Below are 21,735 nucleotides of genomic sequence, written 5' to 3'. Positions count from 1 at the left end.
AGCTACAACACATGGCTGTGGTTCATGGGTTAGGTAGCAAAGCTGTGTTGCTTTGCCCTACTTGTAGGTTCTGCTTAAGACAATAGAATCAACACAGAGTCTGAAAACCTCCTGAATTACCGACTGGCTCAGCCAGCCATGCACAGACAGCGACGCAGGGGCCAGCCCAGCCACCTGCACACAGCAGGCTGGAAGCCGGCAGTGGCCTCGCACTGTCATGCTGTTGCCTGGCTCCCTACAGTGTGTAATGGGTTGTCTGCCCTTGGTCAGCCCTTCCACCATCCTCAAGGGTCAGCTGCAGGTGGAGACAGGAGGGAGTGTGCTTTACTTCATGTCTCTGGGGAATCCTTTAATGGTAATTCTCTGCCTCCGTAATTGGTTTTCCTCTCTGTAGGTTATTTCTAAAGGAGGAAAAAAGGTTAGAAAGTATTTAAAACAAAGTAAAGGTTAACCTTGACATGTGGAGAACACACAAATCAAGAGGAGAGACATCCTGGCAGGCTTTGTCAAGATTGCCTGTGGCTTGGTGCAGAACCAGAGGCATTAGCGGTGGTAACAAGCTCTTTCAGTCCCCGACTCCGATTGCCCTCCTAGAGGAAGAGCAACTGGTCTGTTCCCTCCACTTCCATCCTTTACCTCTGAGTTTGGCAACTGAGTGATGGCAAGCAGATAAAAAACCACAGCAAAATATCTCCTGTTATTGTCATCACCTTCTAGACGAAAGCCCACAATGCCTGTGGAGTCCGTGCACTGCCGTACGAGGAGCATCCTCAGCGCTTGTTGCAGCAATTCCCTGCCTCGGTGTGCGGTTCAGCTGAAGCTGTCCTTTCACACGTTTTTGTCATTAATGCAGGTAAGGGAAAAAAACAAAACAAAACAAATTATATCCTTTTTCCCCAGATAGCCAGTTGATTAACCAACACCAGTAGTTGCCAAGCAGGTGTATACCTCAGAGATGATACTAGCGTAGAGAAGCTGCCAATGTTGCTGGTTTGTCCATATTTTTAGTATTTTCCATGTGATTAATTAAGGATAGGCTGTTTTCCGTGTGTATGAAATTTCCTTTCATAAACTGGTGAAGTTTTTCCACAGTCTGAAGGCCAATTCTGATCTCACTTACACCTGTGTAAACGTGGACTAGCTCCACTGGAGCCCGTCCATCTAATCTAACCTGCCTGTTCTCAACTGTGCCAAGCATTAGGGTATCTTAGCACCCACACTTATCCTTAGACTTAAACTGATGTCGCTGGGTTCAGTCTTACTCACCATGTCCTGTCCTTCATATATAATTTATCAGCCAGAATGATGTTAGGTGATTTGCACTCTGAAGTAATCATCACTAGGGCTGCGAGATGATGGATAGGTGGAGGGAGAGCAGATGGTATAAAAGATTAATCAAAAAGCGAGAGTCCATGCCACTGTCAGTCCACAGCTAAAGATCCTCTTGGGTGTGAAAAATGCTAGAATAATGGTGAGATATTTGTCTCCTGAATTTGTGCTATTACTAAGAAATCCTTCTACAAGAAATCCACTGCACAGGGCTGGGAGGGCTGTCAGCTTTTTCAGGGAAGCTGGTGGTTGACTTCTGCTCGAGATAGATAGGACTTCCCCATGAGCAGAGCTGCACCAAGGTGGCTCAGCCTCAGCTGCACATTTTGGCATGTGCAGCCTTGTACTTTTCTCCCCTCTCATGTGCCATTTGCTCAGGCATGAGCACAATGTGCCCCTACCACACACGCACACACACCATCCCTCCCTGTCCATCATTTCCTATTAATTAGCACTGATTCCTCACAGATCCCCTCTGTCCCTTGTCAGATTACCTCTCCCACCTCTCCACTTCCTCCCTACCCAAATGTCTCCTTCCCCATCCCATCAAACCTCTCCCTTCTGGACAGGGCAGGCTTCAATTCTGCAACAGCTGCTGCTCTACTCCCTCTAACAATGTCTTTTACCTTTCTTGCAGCTAAATCTCCCTCCTCCAAAGATGCTTCACCTTTTCCATTTCTCCTGTGATTTTTTTCTGCTATAGCTTCTTTTTCATTTGTGTTTCCCTTTGGGTACTTCAGGCCCTCCACGAAGATTGATCATGCACCTCCACAAGCAGTCAAGTGTAAGCAAACATAAGTTTGGAGCCCCAAATGCCAGGCTGGAGCCAGAGCCAGTCATAAAGAAGGAAGGATGAGGGTTAAAACAAATAATTAAGAAGCCAGCCCCACAGAATTAGCCTTGCTAGCCCCCCTGCCACTGTGAAAAGAAAGACAGACACAGAGACTGATGCTGTGAAACTAGACCTGGCCATAGGATTTGGCCAGGATCAGAGGGGGACTGCCAAAACTGGTAACAAGAAAAAGCTGTAAGGTAACAGCGATGTGGTAGACTAGACCTCAGCCTGTGAGGCTGAGCACAGAAAAACAGAGGGGAGAGCAAAATGTGGATCCCATACCTATGTCCCTGACAAGACATGAACTCATCAGCAAACACTGCAGATGACTTTTCTGAAGCTTTAGGGCACTGAAAGGGTCTCCTGCTTTGCTCTGGACACCACTGTCATTTCATTGCTCTTGTGCAGCCTCAGCACTGTGGCATGCTCTGGCTCATGTCTTCAAAGGCTGCCTTCACAGCACGAAGTGCCATAAACCTAAGACCATTACCTGTATTGGGCTGTTCTTTGCAACTCTGTTGGAGATCGTAGGCATTAGTGAGAGCCAGAAATGGCTATGCCTCAAATTTGTTTTAAATTAGAGCTTCAATTTTGCAGGAACTCTTTATTGCCCCAGGCAAGAAGAGGGGTGGAACAACATTTCACCCTTCCAACATAAACCTGAGCTGGGCAAAGCCCACCGTATGCTGGCTGTGCAATTCTCTTGCAGCGCTTCCTGTTCAGCTATTTAATTTGGTTGCCATTGGCCAGCTTTAAAACCTGGGGTTTTAATCTGCTGTAAATTGGTGCTACTCTACTGAAATGTGGTTTTCACTCTGTGGTCTGTCAGTCCCTAGAGGCTCTGTGGACTGCTTCGAAAGAGTCTGCAAAAAGCAACTAAGAAAAGCAGACTCTACTGTCAATAGGCTTAAATTGCCAATACATGGGCTTGTGCCTCCTCTGGAACCATTCTGGGGTGCCAAAAAAGTGAAACTGACTGAAGACCAAAAAAAAAAGGGTGCTGTTTAACACTAGCTGAGGATCTGTCCCTGCCCATTCATTGAATAAAAAAAAAAGCAGTTTTGAAGAGCTGATTGGAAAACAGTAAGCAAACATTACAGCTTAAGCTGAATCCTGTGTGTATTTTTTAAAGGATTTTGAAAGCAGTCTAAAATGCTGTCACTTATGCTGCACATCTGTATGTAAGCTGGACTGCTTGAATAGTAGGGGTTAGCAAAGTGCAATTGGAATCATTTGAGCATGATATTTTGGAAAACTGGTGTTCTGAATATTGCTTCAGGAGGCCTATGTCCATCCCTCCTAAATGAAAAATGAGTATTTGAATTAATGCTTAAATATGGCTTCATGTAACATAACCTCAGCTAAAAAATGCATATAACCTCTTACTAACTTCAAAGCAGTGAAAGATCTTTCATTCAATTCCAGTAGTGTCACATTAATTTATTTTGTTCTGTTCCAAGAGTTTTGTATATTATACAAGTGTACACAAAGTTGTTCATTGCAGTATTTTACTCACTCTTCTCTTAGAAGTGGCTAGAAGATGCATATGGTGTTTCACTAAGGATTTTGAGGTTTAGTGTTGTTCTGCAGAGCAGGAAAACCCAAGAAACACAAGGTCCTTCGCAAAGAATGTTCAAGGTGTCTGAAGACCACAGATTACTCAAAAATGTCTAAACGGCTTCTTTGGAGGCTGTCACATATTTTCTTGTGTTTCTTCCTAATTGTCATTTCAAATGATTATTTGATTCTTAAAAACATTTTGATTTTGCAGAACGTCTTCTTCCAGTGGAATAGGGCTCCATACAAATCGAGTGATTCCATTTCACTGTACTACTCTGACTATAGCACAGACTAGTATAAAAGATTTGGAGCTAGGCTCAAATATCTACGGAGGCTGGAGCTGTTTGGATCTGGAATTTAAATTCTGCTTGCAATCGACTCAAGTTATTTGGGTGATATTCTGCAGCATGCAAAGAAAAAAATCCTTCTTGAAGCAAAAGTCTGTCAAATTCTGTTTGTTAGACCTGAGCAAGTTCCACTGACTGAACTGAACTGCATACACACAGTGATGCAGGCGAGTTGCAGCCCTGAGCGAGGAAATGATGCTGCTTTCATGAAGTTGCATTTCCTCCCTCCCTTAGATAGCACTGGGTTGCAGCTCCCTGTTTTGTGATTTGCCCCCATCTTTAACATTCCCAGGCTTCAAGGAAAAATGTGGTCTCCCTATAGCCAGTTGTTAGTAAGTAAATAACGCGTTTTTAAAAACAACTGGAACATTACAAGGGTAGCAGAACCTGATGTGCTCTGTCAGATGAAGGGAAAGTAGGTGAGGCTGCTACAAAGAGAAAATAATTTTGTGGCAGTGATTTCACGTATGTTCTGTCTTTAACCTTCGCTCTCTCTGAATACTTGCCATGTGCAAATGACATGCGTTTCATAGGGATCTAAACCACACCATATTTTTATATAGATTACCTATGTGTAGCGAGTGTAGTCTATGATAAAAAGCAGAGGTTTGTGTTAGTTCATATCAACATATGACCTCAGCAGTATCTAAAACATATGCTACTTACCATAGCATTTGCATGTGCTTTCATATGTTTTTGTTCCACTCGGGTTATCTTAGAGCCTTAGGGTCCACCCCATTTGCAAATGTTTGAGTTGGATGGATGCAAAACCACCATATGTAAATGTAATTGTGGAGGCAAGGAAGGGAGATACTTCAAAAATATGGATTATTTTTCTCTTGTCACTATATGTGTTTATATGCATGTGTTGCTGTCACACATTTAGCATGATCCACTTTCAGAACAGTTACAATGCTGCATCTTGCAGCACCGCATAAGGCAATTCAATATAAGGAATCTAAGTTTCTTCTTTCAGTTGAAATACAGGTGGGAATCCCTATTTTTCTTTCCCCATACTTTAAATTCTCTCCCTGTCATATATGCACCTACAAGCTAATTTCTCCATTAGGAACTGGAAGATCCATGCTGCCCATGAATATTGACTTTGGAAGGTTATGGTGAGGCAAACTCATGGTATTTTCATAGAGCAAATGCATTGACAGTTCGTAAGTTATTCATGATCATTGCCATCAGGGATACATTTATATAGGCTAGAGAGATATATTGGGTGCCTGCCTATCTCTTATTCCTGGTTATCATTATGGCCCCCATAACCAGAATCATATCCCAATTTATAGTGTATCATTTTCACGACATGCTTTTGAGGAAGGGAATTGCAACTATTCCCATTTTTTCTCATGGTAAAAAAAAATAAGGTCTGTGGGTGCTAGATAGTTTCCCTATACCTAAAGAAGTTCATCCTACCTCTCTGAAGTCTCAAACTCTGTTATCTGTTGGACATCTGTTACCTTAAAGTATGTAAAATACCTCCTGTGGAAACCAGCGTATCTCATGTTGGCTGCCATAACTCCATCTCTAAGCATTGGCCTTGCATTAGACCCTCTGCTTTTTTCTTGAGGGACAGCACTGTGTTCAGTATGTCCCTCTCAGCTTTTGTCTCCCCTTCAGCTGCCACTGAAATTTGCTCACCAGTACTGGGCAAGGGAAGGGTCACAGCTTTTAAGATCTCCGTCACTGGCCAGAGATATTGATATTGATTGGTCAGATTCATTTGGTTTGGTTTGCATTTTGTAACAGCTTGAATGCATTATGCAAAACAAATGTATGCCCGGGTGCCTTCTTACTTAGTGTATGTTTTGTGTTATGTGCATCATTCCCTGTGCTTCGTTTACTGTCAGATTTGCTTACTTGTCTAACTCGGCTGTGGATACCCGACTTCCAATCTGTATGGAGCCCGGGTGTAGTAGGTTATCACTGAGGGTAACTTGGCTGCTTCTGTGGAAAAACTCTAGGGAAAGCCATGGATGAACTGTTGAATTAATCAGGAGGAGGAAGTGTTCTTGGAAGACACAGCACTTCCTCTTCTGCAGGATGGCCAGATGCCAAGGGTGGGGAATGGTGGCATGGTTAAGACCCAGCTAAAGGAGAAATGGCTTTTCCCTGTAAAGATGAAGCATTTCTCTAAAACTTGATTTCTTACACTACTTGGAAATTATCAGTTCCACTTTTTTTTTTTTTTTTAATCTTCTGCTTCAATTGCAGATTTTTCCTCTACTCAGCAGTCCAGACAGTAGAAATGTAATTTCCTTCCTCTTTGATGCGTGCAGATGCTGGATTCAGAAAAGGGCAATTGAAGGAAGAGTGCAGGCCATGCCCATTTTTGGCTGCAGTTTATCCCTCCAAGCGTGGTTGACAGAGAAGAACACCATGACTCTTTTCAGCTTTGTTCTCAGTATTACACCACCGACGTCATCAGAATTTGTTCCACTCTCAAATTTATCCTCATCGCAGTTCTTTGCTGAAGACCAACAGTTCTCAGATGTACATATGTGTGTGTACGCACACACGCAGAGTGATTTATGGAGACAGTAGTGTTTCATGACTCCAATCACTACCAGGTGTTTAAGTGCTGTAGAGTTACAGCTCGTTTGGTACTTACGCAGCAGCAAAACAAGAGTTCTCCTAGCCTGCAGTGTAAATCCATTTGACTTTGTAACTGTACAACTGCAGACCTAATGACGCTGCCTTTTCCCACCCGCCCCCCATCGCCTTGTGCTCTCTGCCTGTCCGGTTACATTTCCTTTCATTTTCATGCACACTATGTCCCTGTCTCATAACTCAGTAAATCAGCCCACTCTTTTGATTCCTCCCACCAGCACAGCTGTACATCAGAACAGGGTCCCATGTCCCCCAGCATGGGATGCCTGCTGTGGCAAATGAGCAAGGAAGCCACTGGAGATCTTCACTTCTATTTACTTAGCCTCTATGTAAAAATACATATACGTATTTTTTTAAACATGCAGACATCCGCCGGAGCTAGCATTGTGTTCATTGATTGCTGCCTCTGGAGTTCTGGAGGCAACTGTACTGATCCATATGGAAACAAGGTTTCCATAAATCTGTCAGACTTCAATTCTCTTGCAGAGCCTCATCCGGTCTCTTACTCCTGTTTTCTTTTCCTTGTTTTCAATTCCTGATTGAGTCGAGTTCAAACAAGCCACTTATTTGGCAGTGCCCTTGAAATAAAGGTCTGGTTTAATTGTGCCTCTGAAATCCTGGGAACAAACGGTTTCCTCATGCACTCGGAAAAAGCATATTCACAGGTACACGTGCATTTGCTATCCCACGTCCTCTGGCACACACTAGGGTAGAGCTCTCTGGCATACCTCTTTTTAGCATGCGGGGGCTGAGTGCTTTTCAAAGCCAGGGCTTAGTCTCTTTCTTCTGCGAAGGAGTGGCTATTAGCATTTGATGCCTTCTGTCCTGCCTGCTGCTTTATGCTCCATTGGCGCTGTTTCAGAAATGACATTATCATGGGATTGAGCAGCTCAGGGGATTGAAAACAGGCTGCAGAGTCTTTCCCTTCTAGGTCAGAAGTTCATTGCTGACCTGGTCTAATACTGGGTGAACATCATTAGCATCTGAAATGAGCTGGGCATCTTCTTTCCTGTCCCTAGCAAACACACATCCCATTGCCCCAGCACAAAATATTGCTTTTCTGGGCATCCTCTGAGGGTGCTGCAAAGACACCCACTGCTAGAAACTGTCCTTTCAGAACCGTGTCAAGGAAGACCGGCCAGGTGGTGTGAGTTTAACATACAGACATATTCTCCACTTTTGTCCCCTCTCTATTTGTAACCTGCAACAAAGTTACTTGCATGGCCTTGGGGCATGGGGAAAGACCCTTAATGGCATCACTGAGGGACAGAATGAAGAGTGGGAGACTATGCTAGACTGAGAGGCAGCTCTTAGGCAGGGGTATTTGGAAGTTAACCAAAACATCTATGCCTGATAAAGAAAAAGAATTTAGACTTTCACCATCCACTCCTGTCTTTCTGAGGAAGTGTGTCACTGCGACTTAGGGGGAAATGGGACACTGATTTGTTTTCACCTTTGGGGATCAGAAGATGATGTGGTGATAAAATCTTCAGCTGGAGCAAACTGCGTATAAGAGAACTTGCTTCTCATATTCTACAAGATGCTGTGTAGATACCACATGCCGGACCTGCTCTAAAACCATCTGTCATGAGCTGTAGGCAGCACCCATTTATCTTGGTGGAACAGCTCCTACAGTTGGTTTAGGGGCTTGTTTATGTTCATAAGCCTTAGACTGCTGCAGCTGGCTGGCTTAAATAGCTTACTAGTATTGTTTACCCTACTTTGTTGTTTAACAGGGTGTATTGGGTTTAGATGGCAAGGTATTGGTAGTGGGGGAGGGTGGCAGGGGGGATTGCAGAGAGGCTCTGGGAAGAGTCCAGAAGCTGCCCCATGTCAGATGAGAGCCAGCTCCAGCTAGCTCCAAAAGGGACCTGCAACTGGCCAGAGCTGAGTACATCAGTGACACCAGTAGTGCCTCTGTGAGAGCAGATTTAAGAAAGGGAAGAACTGCCACACAACAGCAGCCGGGAGAGCGAGGACTGAGAACCAGCCCTGCAGCCCCCAGGGTCAGCGCAGCAGGAGGGCAGGAGGCGCTCCAGGCACGCAGCAGCAGTTCCCCTGCGGCCTGTGGAGAGGCCCCTGGTGGAGCAGGCTGTCCCCCTGCAGCCCATGGGTCCCACACGGAGCAGATCTCCACGCTGCAGCCCCCCCGTGGAGGAGCCCCCGGTGGAGCAGGTGGATGTGGCCTGGAGGAGGCTGCGGCCCATGGAGAGCCCCCGCAGGAGCAGGCCCCGGGCCGGAGCTGCAGCCCGTGGAGAGGAGCCCACGCAGGAGCAGGGGGTCTGGGGGGAGCTGCCGCCCGTGGGGGACCCGTGCTGGAGCAGTTTGCTCCTGGGGGATGGACCCCGTGGTACGGAGCCGTGTGGGAGCAGTTCCTGAAGAGCTGCTGCCTGTGGGCAGCCCCCGCAGGCTCAGTTCGGGCAGGACGGCATCCCGTGGGAGGGACCCCACGGGGAGCAGGGGCAGAGAGGGACCGTGAGGGAGCGGCGGAGACGAAGCCTCAGGGACTGACCGCAGACCCCAGTCCTCGTTCCCCTGCACCTCTCGGGGGTGTGTGTGTGTGTGTGTTAATGTAGAAGAAGGTGGATGGGGGAAAGGTGTTCTTAGTTCGCTTTTAGTTTCTCACTGCTCTAGTCTGCTAGTGATAGGCAATAAATTACATTAATCTCCCTCTGCTGAGTCTGTTTCACCTGTGATGATAATTGGTGAGTGATCTCCCTGTTCTTATCTCAACCCTTGAGCCCTTTCCATTGTGTTTTCTCCCTATTTTCCTTGAGGAGAGGGAGTGAGAAAGCAGTTTTGATGTTTAGCTGCCCATCAGGGTGAGACAACCACACCTGGATAATGATAAGCAATCTAAAGTTTAGTGGCTTTCCAAAGCTTTTCATGTCAGAGTAGCATTGGTGTGGAAGTGCAAAATCAAGACTTACAACGATTCATCTGACAGTTTTGTCCTTCACTCATAACCTTGTAGTTGTATTTCTCCCCCGGAACACAGAGCAGCCTTTGAATTCTTCAGTTGAGGTGTCTTTATTATACGACCTTATTATATTTAAGGAGGTTTATTAATTTCATTTCTACGAAGTGTTTGTATTGGAGTTCTTCTCCTCTGGCAAGCATCAGGATGGAAAAAACAATGAATCCTGCTGGGGCACATTGCTACAACTTTTCTGCCCTCCTCTCCTCTCCCCAGCACTGAGCATTGAATCTAGAGCTGTGGCTGCTTCATGGTCTGTGTTCATGGAGGTTACCGTGTCCATGTGTAGGGACCTATGAAATATGCCCTGCCATGAAACCCATCGCTCTCTATGAATCAGCTGGTGGGAGAGCAGCATGACTGTGAGCAACCATGCTGTTAATTCCTGACATTCAGGAACTAAAGGGGAGAAGGAGAACCAAAGGCCTTTTTCAGGCCATGTCACACATGGCTGTACACAGTGTCACTACCCGGGGAACAGTGCGGCTGTTTGCCTTCCCCTTGCCTTTTCCTGTAATGCTCTCTCCAGGGGCAGTATTTGCCTCCCTCCTTAGTTGCCATGCTACTGTTCTTTCCTTTTTAATCCCTGTTAAAGAGTCAGCTCTCCTGCGATTTCCTCAGGAAATGGAACAAACTTAGTAAATTCTTGAGTCCTCTGCTCACCCCCTTCCCCTTCAGTATTCTGCACGTCTGCCTATTAGATTATAAGTGATTTGTAGAGAGGCTTAGCTTTAACAGGAATCTTGTACATTGTCAGCTGCATTGTCATCAGTAAATGCACACTTTACCCAGGCTTCTTGCTTTCTTCTTTTTCCTTTTAAAAATGAAAAATCCCTTGAAGCTCAAAAATAAAACTATAAATGCACAAAGGTTTAACTGTGGTGCTTTAAACAGGTGCTTTATCCACTGTGCTGTTTGAACTGTGAATACTAGCATTTGTGACAGTCTAACAGCAATCCTTTGTCCATTGGAGAAAGCCTAATTGCTCTCCATGATGGTAAATAAATCCATGGAGGTTTTCAAGTTTAAATTTGGATTTCAAACTAGATGTATGACACACGGCACTGCCTCTGCAGCACAGGTTTGTATACGCATCCATTTTTTATCATGATTATTATTTTTGTGTGTGTGAATTATTTTATTTCCTGGACAAAATAATGCATTGCCCCTTTTTATTAATGTCTGTATTTGTTTTCTCTAACTAGGGTACTTGTTGAAAGACCATTTGTGTGCTCCAATATAGAGAGCAAGTACTTTGCACTAAGGCATCGCTGTGAGAATTTGGTGTGATCAGAGAGGAGAGACCTGTTTATTCACCAGGACATCTTGGAAGATGGGCTCCAATTCAGATTTCCTGTATGAATTGGAAAAAAAAAAAAAAAACATGTATTCAACAAGATAAGGGCATTTCAGCAAGATACAGGTCAAGTTCCTAAGAAGTCTGGAAATTTGGACTTTAGTCTCTCCCTGCCTAAGTTCCCCACATGAAAATCTTGCTTTGTCCAGCATGAATTTGGTCCTTGACTGACTGCCAGTGTTTCACAGTGAACATCAGCTCCTGCACAGAGGTGATGATTCGTTTTGAAGAATCCCCGGGGTCATTTTGAAGTTCTGTATGATGGCAGAGCTGTTTGCAAGACTGTATTTAGACAGTGCATCTTGAAGCTGAACGGGTAGAGGGAAGCACCTAATGCCTAGGTTGACATGTGCTGCTCCACGCACCAGCTGCTCTGAGGCTAAAGCAGAGAGACCTGATGGTCTGGAGACCTTACGTCATCTCCAAGGAAGGTGAGAGGGTGGTGGTGCCTCTGGCTGTGGGCCTTACCCCGAATTTGTGCAAAGCTCACCCACGATTCATCCTGCTGTAAATTTCCATGTGAAGAAATTTGATTTTGTCATAGAGCTGATGGACATGACCCACACATCCTGCCATAATTTTTAAACAAATGCATAGGCTCGCCTATTGAAGGAAGGCAGTACCTCCTGTTTGTTGAGGTGCACAGGGTGTTAAAGGGCTGACATGTAGAGAGCTTGCCCTGCTAATGGATTGGGATTTTTATAGACAGAAGGGATATGCTGTAGTCGGAGTGGTAAATCTGTAATGACAGACGTTCGTTCTATATTTGTGAATGACCTGATTTGGCATGCATGCAGTTCATTCTCCTGACAATAATGGAAACATGGTGTGAGACAGACAGAGAAATAAAGCTGTGGTTAAAGTGAAGCTACAAATTTATAAACTTTTTTTTTTTTTTAAAGTATTTTCCCCACCTTAATTTCTTGCTTGCTTAAAAAAAAAAGCCTCAGTTTCAATAGTCTTTGAAAAGGCTTTCAGCTTTCCTCCTCCTCCTTTTTCCTCTTCCCTCACCTCCCTCCTAAGCTCCAGAGATGAGTGTAAGACATCTGTCAAAGCTGTGGTAACGGATTTCTCCTGATCTGTGAGGACCCCGTGAGTCTGTCAGAGCATCCCTGGCTGCCGCTGTCCTGTGGCCATGCAATAGCTGTCCCTGGGAGGCAAGGGATGGACACCACAGACCACATGGGAATTTGTCCCTGATCTGGAGAGAGGGGAAGTGAGAGAGTTTGGGGGCGTAAGACCCTGGAAACTTTAGGAAACATCAGCAGAGGCTGTTGTGCACTCAAAGAAGAGCCCTTCTTGCTTTGTGCCCCACATTCCCCCCCACTTCCTCCCTCCCTCCCTCCCTTCTTCAGGAAAAATTCCTAAACTCCGTTGGCCTGGTACCAACTATTCCTTTGGCTTCGCAGCCAGAAAAGCTCACTGGGGATGGAGAAATTGCTGTACACAATGGTTTTGAGAACTAATAACACATGCATGCAGTCCAGCCTTGAATTATATGGAATATGGTGCATAGCTTTCAATCCTGTTCTGTCAGAGGCCTTGACTGCTTAAAAGCCTTCCAGTCCCCCTCCCCCCCTCTCCCACCTCCCAAAATAAAATAAATTCCACAAGCTTTCTCTCAACTTCCAGCATGTGTGACCGTAACCGTGCCTGGGCTGCTGGCAGCGTGCCTGGGCTGTCAGCCTCACCCAGGGACGGGGAAGGAGTGGGGGAAGGATGCCTGCTGGACCAGCGTGGCTGGGAGGGGATGCAGGGGCTGTGGGGACAGTGGGGGTCACGCTGGCTCTGCCAGCCCCACAGAGGAGTGGGAGGGCAGGATGCTGCCACTTGGCTGGGGCCAGCAGGGACAGGGCCTGGGGATTTGCCTTGGTGGCTGCTCCCTTCTGGGTGAGCTGCCAGAGGGTATCACTGGCAGCAATTAGTGAAATCAAGGGGCCACCTACAAGCGAGCTAATTACATCGGTATATTGTACTCCAGCAGCTTGTGATTCTTTTGCCCTATATTAGTACAGAGGGGTCCTCCCTCAGCAAATGAAGATGCTCCTGGTGTTCATCACACTGCTGAATCAAGCAACGTACCATGCTGGCTTTGCAACAAACCTGCTCAGTACCTGGCACTCTCTTCATGGTCTCTAGCATGGCTGTTTATGTTAGATAAAATAAATAAAAGTGTGGATTGCACAGATCTCCAGACAGGATAACTCTTGGAAGTTGTGCAGTGTCTAGTAGAACGGTTATCAATCCTGATTATGACCTCTAGCAACTGAAGTGATAGAAAAATCAATTTAATTCTGGGAGAACTTACCATTGAAAGACAACTCATGGAACTTAATTGGCTGAAATAATTTAAACTTGAAGTAAGTACAATTCTGTAAAAATCTATCAGAGAGAGCAGAGATACACCAGTGGGGGTAGCATCTTCTAGTTCATAAGATGCTCAATTTCAATGGATAAGGCTTCCAGGAGGCTTATGCTGTGGTCAGCAGTGAAATAATTAGCTACCGCTTTGATTAAACTTCAGTAACTACACTGCATGAATCCTCCAAATAAATGTTACTGAGACGTTATTTGCAGGCCTTTAAGCTGACTCCTGTATTATCATCTGTGGTGGGCAACATACTTCCCCCCGGATGGTCCTCCAGGGGCAGGTGGAGGAAGGAGGAGGCAGTGCCCAGTCTGATCCCACAGCTGGCCCTGCTTGAGCAAGTGCTTAGTCTAGAGGTCTCCTGGATTCCTTTCACCCTGAATTGGCATATAATCTGATGATCTTTATCTGCTTTTTCATGTTAAAAAGCAAAGACCACTCTCTCTATATGTAGGCAAACACCTGCCCACCAGCTAACATGCTGATGGCATTTTCTCCTGTGCAGGGCCTTCTGAAGGAAGGTGTTACGTACATCGATGTGGGCAGTCTGGGTTTCTTCTCACCTGTATCTTAGTGACCAGGGAAGGTCAATTTCAATTGTTCATATTTGTTAGGAATAATATTTTTTACAGGTCTGGAACTTTTTTTGCTTAGGCTCATTAAGTCATTACTCACTGTTCAGTCACATCTCCTATGCATGAATACAGGAAAGCATGTTTTCTTCCTCTGATGCTAAGTATGTATTTGCACAGCCTTTTTTATTTTACTTGATGACGTTGTTTTCTTTCTTCAAAGACGTGTACTTCCTCCACTCTTCACCCTTCCTTCTCGCCTTCCCTCCCCATGAAAGCCTTCAGTCCCAGGATGACAGCTCTAAGGCTGCTGCCAGTCCCTTGGCTGTTTCAAATCAAGGGCTTTAATCACAGCGTGATGCCATCATGTGAGCAGATAAGATGTTGATGGTGTTTGCTAATATACTATTTTTTTAAAAATTAAAATATTAAAAATAAACATTTGGGGGGAATTTTACATATTAATGCTCAGTAGTTTGAATATGTGGTAATACTTTTTGCATTTGGAATGGTTAATTTTTAAAGATTAAATGGATAAAGATCTATAATTAACTGATAAACATTAAAACATTAGCTGATAAAGATTTATAAAGGTCCTGAGGAAAATGATAAGAGTATTCCCTCCCTGCTGCACTCTTTTAAGGAATGTTAAAGGAGGAAAATTAGGAATATGGCATTTAGTATGACTTAAATGTAACTTGCTTTATTGCACCATTGTTGAATTAAGGTAATTAAACTTTGCACAAACTTTTTAATTATTACTTATTTTTGACAGATAGGTAGAAAAGTTAATTTCAGCCTAATTGTAATACTCTTGTTTTCTGGGAAACCATCTTGGGCCAAGAGTTGCAATAATCAAGGATCAAAGCAGACAGACTGTTTTCCTTCTGTACTCTTCATCCAGAACTGGATAGAAACCACACCTTGCATAACAGAAGATTGGAGATTAAAGTCTGTGCAGTCTGTCTTCATGAGACGAAGAACTTGCTAACATATGAGGAATTCCATTAAAGCTTGTCTAAAGGTTGCATGTGACAAGAATAACACTCATTTTACAGAGTGGTTGAATGGATTTCCTTACCAAATCAAAAGTAGAACCAGAATTAGATCCAAATCCACCCACTAGTGGGAATTCAGGGGAAACACCTCCCTTGACTTTGCATCTGGGATTAGTCCATCATACCTCAGGACCTCATTCCTGCTGATCCCACCCTGGACCCACCAGACCTTGCTGCCATAAGGCCCTTAACTCCAAAGGGCCAAGGGCTTTTTCATTGCTGTCTATTTGCTCTCAGTGGTACACTAAAACTTCCTTTTTATTATGCCAGTGCCAAATCCAGCCTACTTTTTTAATACATCTTGTATGCAACTGTTTTCAACCACTGATGTTTTCCTTTTCTGAGCTTTTATTTTCCCAGGGTTATTCAGTACAGCTAGATCAGATGTCTTGAGATAATACTCCTGGAGAACAGTGCTGAGACCTAATGATCAGCAGAGTCCTAATGATGTTGCCCCTTTTGCCTCTCTGCCCTAGGTACGCACAAAGTAGAGTGTATTTATGACCACTTCTGCCAGCTGAAAGATACAGTAACTATGAGCAAAGTATCAGCTGTTTATCAGGTTTTTCTTAGCACCTGTGTCTTTTGCAGTGGTAGGCTACTTTTGAGTTGAGACATTTGCATTCATTTGGATGAGTTCATTGTCTCTTGTAAGCTATGTTTCAAAAAGAACTTTGTGCCTTAGTATTTCTTAATACAGACCCAACAGTTCTGAATCAACTACACTGCACGTGGAAGGTCAGTGTAAACCCCAGGGGCTTGGGTATTATTTGAAGGGAGAGGACCCCACCACCACCACCACCACCACATCTGGATTTTGTAAGAAAATGGGACTATGTTCTTATCAGAGAGCTGGTGTGGTTTCAACACCCCAGGATGTGCAGCTGCCAGTTCTTTATTCTCCCAGGAGGTAAGAACAGGCACCAGCCAGGTCCAGCTCTCCATGGGCCAACAGCCATCATCTTCCTCAACAATTCCTCTCTCCAGCACAGCCCTGCCTATGCTGCAGTCATTGCCCTGCCTGCCTCTGTCCTGTTTCCTGGCACACCACTGGGGTCCCAGGTGTCTGCCACCCCCTGGGGATGCTGCACTAGCACTGGCTCTGCCAATTGGCAAACCCTTCTCAGGAACTCAGGCCATCTGCCTGCTTTGCAGTGGTACCATATGTTGGTGGGTATCAGCCCTTCCCAAAGGTGTCTCTGGTGACTTCTACAGGGGGATGAGATAAAGCTGTGACTGGTCTCTCTGGCTGCATGCTCACCTGCAAGGAGAGAAGCCCTTCCTACACAAGCAGAATGAAGAGAGGTGTGAAAATTATGTGATTGTATCAAAACTAGTCAAAAATGGAGTCCCAGCATATTTGAACGTACAGCATGAACACTGAACATACAGAACACTCTTCCCCCACAGTTTTGGCTCAATGGTGACAAAGAACAACAAATCAATTTCTTTTTAGTTTTTTCCTAATTAAAAAAAAAAAAAAGCTTCTTTGCCTTGAAATATTATTGTGGCGTGACTAATTTCACCTGATTTCACCTAGAAACAATTGTTTCAAATTCTTGGTAACGGCATAATGAGCTTTATTCAGAAATCATGTCCAAGGCAGGCAGCTACGTTATCTTTGATCTCCCTACCTGTGCTTCAAAACTGCGACCTATTCAGGCGCACTCAAGTTTAGCTTTCCCTGGCTCCACAGGCTAGAGTCACTTCAGTTGGAGAAATAGCTTTAGGAAATGTTGATTTAAAAAAAAAAAAAAAAAAAAAAAAAGATCAGTCATACTGCTCTGCTAATTACATTGGCCATATTAATGGCACAGACTGCTCATTTTCAGGCTCTGTTGGAAAGATTACCCAGAGAGGTGTTATTCTCTCAGTACAGTGTCAGATGTCACCCAGTGGGATATTAAAACCAAGTCAAGATTGTGTTGAAAAATATTTTTTCTTCTGTACAGTAACGCATACAGCACTAGATCACATTAAAAAGAAATCCCTTTGCTGAAGAAATGTTAATGTGGGCTGCCAAATGGGAGAGATTTTCCATAGTTCACTGTTAATGTAAGACCTCAGCTCTCACGGAACATGCTGTCCTCTAATGAACAGCTCCTTAATGAGAGCAGAGAATCAGGGTTTCATATCTAGACAAATGACAGTAAAGTTTGGAAGGTGTTGTTTCTGTTTTTCTTTCTTTTTCTTTTTAATACAAGCACTAATTGGCCTTAAATAAAACCAGGTAGAACAATAGATTTATGTTATTTTTGCAAAGCAAAATCAGATCTCAGGCATTCAGAGAAACAGGCTCCCCTTTTATGAGGTAATTATGATTTAGTGTTTACTGTCTCCCTGTTGAATCTGTGGGTTGCCTTTAAAGTGGCTCTGGGATGAATGTCAAAAATTGAATTTACAGTCAAACCTTTTCAACATGTAAAATGCAAGAGACATATATTATTTTTCTAAGTAGTATTTCTTCTGTGACTCTACCTTGCTTTTTTTTTTTCAAAAGAACACCTATAAATTGTCCCCTGTGGACAGGTTGCTGAATCATCAGAAAATGGTTGTTTTGGTTATGGTTATTAAGAATTCAGGTATTTTTTCTAATAGCATCAATAGTAATCTTCCAAGGTTCGCTTCCACCTTCCACTAAGAAGTCAAACTTGAGTTGATTTATAGGGATCAGAATCAAGTAGAGAAGACGACCCCTTCACACAAGCTTGCCATTAGGTTTATTTCTTGATTGGTTTGGGGAGAAGACTTGACACAGGAAAGGGCTCTATTTGGGGTTTAATTTTACAGGGTTGTGACACAAGACCATGGGATTAAGGGGGTGCTCTGTCAACAAAGCAACCCTGGCCAGGAGTACAATGCAATATAATGTGCAAGTTCCCCAACCTCAGCTTAGGGTTTTGCAATGTGCCATAGCAAAATTAGTGTGTTCTCCTGGCAATGCCATTCTGGAAAGGCAACCATCAGCTTGCTCACAGCACTCAACTGGGCCTTTCCAGCTGGCCAGGGAAATGAGGCAGTAACACTTCCTATTGCACCCTCTCCACTTTGTCCCTTGATTTAACCTGCACATTCAGCAACCCATCCTAACAGCACACAGGAGCTGCATGCTCAGCAAACCCAGTGCCTCACTCACATCTCTGCAGCTCTTAAAGAAGTCCCTCCAAAAGAAAAGCCTCCACATTGCTGTTTTCACACCTACACAATTTACTTTTTAAGCTCCTTTCCCTTCCCACCCTGTTACCAAATTCACAAGCGTTGACTAGGATTTAGAAGTGGTTTAGGAGAAAAACAACCAAACAATGAACAAAACAGAAAATGCAAACAATTGCAATAGCATGTCAGTTTACACGAAGTACTTTGGCTGCAGTGCAAGATGGATGGTGGGTAAAATGTGAATTTGTCAGAGCTGAAGGCGTTCAAATCATGTGCTTGTGTAGTCTAGGAGATTTCTTTTCCTTCATGGTCTTTCAGCATACAATAACCCTAAAAGTCCAGTGGCACTGAAAAATGTGTTTCAGCTGCTTTTATATATCTAAAAAGTCCAAGAAAGCTATTATCCTTAGAAACAAAGATGGGAATACAATGAACACGGGCAAATGGTGAATCTTCATCAGCTCTTGGTTGTGTGTATAAGTGGATAAATCTAGCCTAAGATCAATAAACAGAAATGCAGAGTCACTAAAACCAGCACAAAACACAAGTGGTTTATCTGTGAAGATAACTGGCCATGTGAGGAGGTGTTGATCAAAAAATGTGCTCAGTGCAGATGGAGGATGGGAATCAGAGCTGTGTCCCACTGTATTCTGGTACTATTTGGCAGAAATCATTGAAAATTTACGCAACAGTGCTACACACAGCAGCAGCTAGTCAATGCAGCCAAAGGAGAGCCCTTCTGGAAACATACATCACCGAGAACCTTTATTTCTTCAAGGCAGAAGTAAGCACCAGGATTCAAGGCTGCAAAACACAGCCCAGCTGATGTGGAGTGATGTTGCAGGTACTCGCAAAACCCAAGGGTTTGAAGGCCATGTGCTCACTAGCTTTCAAAGAAAAAGGCACAGGAGATTTCCAGTGTTACCAAAACTGGTTAGCAAACAACTTTAGCCATGAAGTTGAACAGTATTGTCATGCAAGTAAGCTGGCATTTAAAAGCTTTGCCCGTCCTTGGTAACACACTTATTTGCCCATCCATCTCACCCAGCTGATCTGCACCTGAATGTCCAAGTTGCTTTTTCTCCACCACCACCTCAGTTACACAACCACGCACCCAAAGAGCAATTGCTAACTCTAAAATGTTTTATTTATGACAAACATTGATGCGATTACTTGGAGTGATGGGCAAAGCAAATAAGTCACAGGTTGAGTGAGTTTTGGAAGAGTTTCAACATCTGACACGTCTTGGAAAACATTCTTGCTGTGTGGGACTTGATAACTACCAAGACAATTAATGGTGTTTGGAAAGCAGTATGGAAGGGGTACGCTCGCAGCTCCAAAGGGTCTGAGGAAAAAGATGAAGTTGTAGCTCAAACAGCGAGGCTTTGATGGAGAGCTGCATCTGATAAAACAAAAGAGACAAGTATTCAAGAGAATTACGTGGAGCTGAACGCACTGAAGGAGACCTGAGGAAAAAAAGAGAGAGGGTGATAAAAATGTGGAATGACAGTTAACAGTTAAAAATCTTTCTAAATTGCTGGAGAAGGCATATAACTAATTTCATTTGTCTTAGAAATAGACCTGAACATGAACTAAAGCTTGAAAACAAAGATTACTAAAGGTTGTTGCAGTTCATCAAGAAATGTATAAACAAAAATGAAGTCATTAATTTCATGTGATTGTTTTTTAAAGAACCCATTGGCTTTCACTGTTTCTTTTCCTGCTTCAAGTGGATTTCAACCTGTTGCACCAAAATCCCTTTTGCCTCCCTGTTCCTTTACCATCTGTGCCTGATGATGACCCTGACGATCCTTTATTGCCAACCTACACCACCTTCCATTATTTTAAGTTGTATCTTTCTCATCTGTCTGCAACTTGTGCATGAACTATTTTTTTTTCAGGTATATTATTACTATTTTACTTTTTCTATGTAGTTTCATCATCTCATAATTAACCTTTGCCTTCATGCTAGCTTTTATTTCAATACGTATCTATGCATATAAGTATGCTTTGGGGTATTAGAGTTTTTGGTGAAAGGGGCTGAAATATATTCCCATTTTTTTTCTCTTGAAGTAAGTTTGCTAATGATGGTTTTGCTGCTGGGGAGTTCTCTTAAGAAGGTGTGCATTGGCACTGAAGGACTGTTGTATGCTAATCACATCCCTACTGAGTACAACCCACCTTTACCCAGAGCCCTCACCTACCTCTTCCTGGTAGACTGTAATTATTTGAAATTCCTGGAAACGCTGGCAATATGGGAAGAAAAAAAGATCCCTTGTGGTTTTCCCATTTCCCTCCCTGTTTGGACAGGGGCAGAGAAAACTGAAAGCTACAGTAGTTACTTGTTAAATTAATGTATCTCTCTATATATTTACCTATTTCCTTAAGAATCTGAACTGTCTTATGCATTTTTGGTTATGGTGTATAAAACAGTGCTTGGTTTGTGTATGTAGTGCATCAGTTCTTTACCTCTGAACAGACCAAGGATGCCTACTCTCAGAGACTGCTGCTTTGTGCACTTACGTACTTCAGATGTATTTTAGGTCACTAAAATTCAAGGGAAAGTAATATCCTGGATATAGAATGGTTCATTTGTAAACCAAAAGCAAGGCTATATTGCAGAAAGTTAATCATGCAGCTACTGTGAACCCATCCCGTCTCTACAGAAGATTTCTGGAAAAATCAGCATGACATTCATAGATACCTCTGTGTGCATTTGTGTGTTGTAGTTAATGTAGCATCAGATTAAGGGCCAACACTAAGCTTCATCTGTGATGTACAGGAATTGGAATAACTTTATATAAAATATTTTGGAAAAAAGTAACTCAATTTGACATACTAATTATATACATATTTATATATTCAAAGTGTAGCAAGAAAAGTCTAATTTCAAACCACTTTCAAATATCCCTTCAAAGATTATACTGATAATATATTTCATACATTATATTTTTTCATACAAAATAATTGTTTCAATTTTTGCTAAATTTTCCCTTCATTTCTATGACAAGCTTAAGGCACAGGTAACAGGATAGTTGGAGGAGAAGGGCGGGACTATTTCATCAAGGCAGCTTTTCCCTGTTGGTTTTGATATCTGTAGCCAAGGGAGGCTAGGTATGAACAGACTGGTGAAACGGGATCATGACACAAGGGCAAAGAAGGACTTTCTCCTGAACGCTTAACACCTGACACACCTCCCATTTGGAAAATAATAATAATAATAATAATAGTGAGGAAAAGAAGGATCTTAGAGTCTATTTAAATAAAGACAGCACGTTAAATTGGAGAGATTAGCATTTCCATCATGTATACAAGAGAGGTGACAGTCCCAGCTGCTGAACACAATGAGGGGCACGTGAAAGAGGCAGAAGTAAACGGGAAGTCACACAGCAAAATACAAGGAGTTAGAGGAGAGCTTTAGAAACCAGGTAGAGTGTTCTGAGATAAACACTAGTGGGTGGTGAATCTGTTAGGAGTTAAAAACAATACACACGTGGTCTAATTTGTAAAGGTCTGTTTTAATTACAGCAAGCTTAAAATGTTGTAATATCATTTTA

The 21,735-nt window shown here is 43.4% G+C and overlaps 1 long non-coding RNA gene across 3 annotated transcripts in view; it reads left to right on the top strand.

Moving 5' to 3' along the window:
* Positions 1-21,735, top strand: part of LOC106041719 (uncharacterized) — a 200,995-nt gene that overhangs the window by 172,312 nt on the left and 6,948 nt on the right. The window contains exon 4 of one of the 3 annotated variants that reach the window (XR_010829302.1): positions 718-853. The exons of the other annotated variants lie outside the window; for them this stretch is intronic. This is a non-coding gene — a long non-coding RNA (uncharacterized lncRNA). The remainder of the gene's footprint in view (positions 1-717; positions 854-21,735) is intronic. 3 annotated transcript variants of the gene reach the window in all.

The sequence above is a fragment of the Anser cygnoides genome, chromosome 2 (assembly GCF_040182565.1).
Source record: "Anser cygnoides isolate HZ-2024a breed goose chromosome 2, Taihu_goose_T2T_genome, whole genome shotgun sequence".
Classification (NCBI taxonomy): Eukaryota; Metazoa; Chordata; class Aves; order Anseriformes; family Anatidae; genus Anser; species Anser cygnoides.
Note: the sequence above shows the minus strand (reverse complement) of the source record. Positions and strands in the feature narration are given on the sequence as shown.